Here is a 2500-nt window from a genome sequence, read left to right as displayed (position 1 = left end):
CTGGCTTCCACACTTCACTCAGCAGCACGTCGAATAGCACATGATCCAGCGCTCAGTGTTATTTATCCATAAATCTCCATAAACAGTCCACGCCGTGTGATTATCATGCTGTGTCCGGCACAATTTTTTGTGGACTTACAATTAATTCATAAATTCAGTCATTTATATTTATGTATTTAATATTAGTCTTCGATGGAATTCCAGAGGTTTTTTGTTTGTGTATTTACACCCCAGGAAATAACCCAGACCTCATCTCCACCTGGTTGTTTTGTATGTCTTCATGGATCAGGATTATCCACATAGAGAAATGCTTTTGGTAAAATATAAAACAGATTTAATCTGTTCGCTCAGACCACCTCAGAAGAAAGTCTGAGACATATTTCATCCAAATGTTATACAAGAGTAAATACATCCATCTCTCCAAAGCAGTTTTGACAGCCCAAACCGCTCCCTCACTACAGTAACGCTCACGGCCCACGACCGCTGACCGCCAGAGTTTCTCATTCATCAGCCGTCGTTCAGCTGGTGGTCAGGTATTACGAGCTGATTTACATGTTAGACACGCTGCTAACCACAAACACACTGGCTTCAAGTTTAACATGTTATCTGGACACACAACACAGGAAGTGACCAGGTGCAAACGGGGACTAAACACAAACTAGATCCAAAAAATATCCAGTAACACGAAACAGATGAGCTGCTGAGCTAATCTTAAACCTGGTCAATAATGCACAGTAGCACAAATTAGATCCAGAAAGTTCTTTCATAAACACTAGATCAGTAAAGTAACACTGACCCTGTAAAAAAAGTCCATTTATATGAATTAACTTTGTAAAACAATCAATAAATGGGCGAACGGTGCCTTAGTGGTTAACACGTTCTCCTCACACCTCCAGGGCCGGGGGTTCGATTCCCACCGCTGCCCCTGTGTGTGTGGAGTGTGCATGTTCTCCCCGTGCTGCGGGGGTTTCCTCCGGGTTCTCCGGTTTCCTCCCCCGGTCCAAACACATGCATGGTAGTCTGATTGGCGAGTCTAAAGTGTCTGTAGTGTATGAATGAGTGTGTGAGTGTGTGTGTGATTGTGCCCTGCAATGGACTGGCACCCTGTCCAGGGTGTACCCCGCCTTGTGCCCCATGCTCCCTGGGATAGACTCCAGGTTCCCCGTGACCCTGAAAAGGATAAAGCGGTATAGAAGATGGATGGATGTAAACAATCAATAATGAAAACCAACCCTGTAAAAAATGGAGATTAATGGACAGTAGCCCAAATTAGATCCATAAAGTACCATGAAAAATGCTTAAAATACACCAATAAAGCAACATCTCGCAAGTAATAGTGTCACAAGATATTTATAAACAGGCAACAGTGTTAATGAGTTAAATAAAAATTAACACAAATTAGTAGCACAAGCCCTATAAAAATGGCCAATAATGCAAATTAGCACTTTAAAATGATCAGTAATATGTACCTTAAACCCCTTCAGCGCCGTTTTAAAATATAAATTACATTTATTAAAGGTATTAAATCAACTCTAACATTAAAAAACCCAACAGGTGTAACATTAAAGCTGTAAATTACTACAAGCTCTGTACAAATGGCCCAATAAAGTCAGTTCAGTCCGTAAACACTGCAGTAACGTGGATTTGAAATGTAAGGTCCCACAAGCCTCGTGAGGAAGGTTAAGGAGCACCACAGAAACCGATCATCTGTAATGTAAATTGTGGAAAAGTGCAATAAATAAAATAACATGATTTCTTGTAGCACGGATAAATTAACACTAGCACTGGTGTAGCAATAGATAATTAGCTCACTAGAAAGAAACTTATCTTAGAAATGATCAAGAAGCTTGGATCCGTTCCGTAAAATGAAGCGATAATGAGTTTGTGCAGTATTTTACCCCGTAGCACTGGTTAATGATGCTAATACTGTAAAACTGCGCTAGTAATAAACTCATTAGCCCAATAGCTACTGAGCAGAACTGAAAAAACGAACCACGCAAACCTGACTCATAAAGTACCACCATGAACTGCCCCGTGTGTAAATACAACACCGGGAACTTTAAATGGCTATAAATTCTCTTCCTGCTTAATTCGGTCGGACGGATTGTAATAATACCCCCATGTTTAATTCATCCTCTAGGAAGAGATATTTCAGGCTTGTTAATGATAAGGGTAATGATACTTCTGTGTATTTATCTTAGATTACGTGGCTGTTAGAAGATTAATAACCCTGCGGTCGCCTTTCAAACGGAGGCGAGTCCTGGCAGAGTCCTGGAGCGCGATGAAAAGCTTGTGTGTGGCTTCGTTTAGTCTGATAAATGAGCGACGGCGGCGCGGCTTGGATCGGATCGGCTCGGGGGTGAAAAGGCATTTGGCAGGACTTTGAATTTCCTGAAGAAAAGTGTTTTTTTTTCTTCCCTGCAGAGGTTTCCGCTATAGTGATTAAACATAGAGCCGGAGGAGCTCCAGCAGATGAGGATTTGCACAATTACCTTAAAAT

At 41.4% G+C, this 2500-nt stretch overlaps 1 protein-coding gene across 2 annotated transcripts in view; it reads left to right on the top strand.

Moving 5' to 3' along the window:
* The window catches only part of edar (ectodysplasin A receptor), a 33744-nt gene that overhangs the window by 7969 nt on the left and 23275 nt on the right, over positions 1–2500 (top strand). The gene's annotated exons all lie outside the window — the stretch shown is intronic.

Source organism: Ictalurus punctatus, chromosome 6 (genome assembly GCF_001660625.3).
Source record: "Ictalurus punctatus breed USDA103 chromosome 6, Coco_2.0, whole genome shotgun sequence".
NCBI lineage: Eukaryota > Metazoa > Chordata > Actinopteri > Siluriformes > Ictaluridae > Ictalurus > Ictalurus punctatus.
The sequence above is the reverse complement of the archived record's forward strand: the minus strand, read 5'-3'. Positions and strand labels throughout refer to the sequence as shown.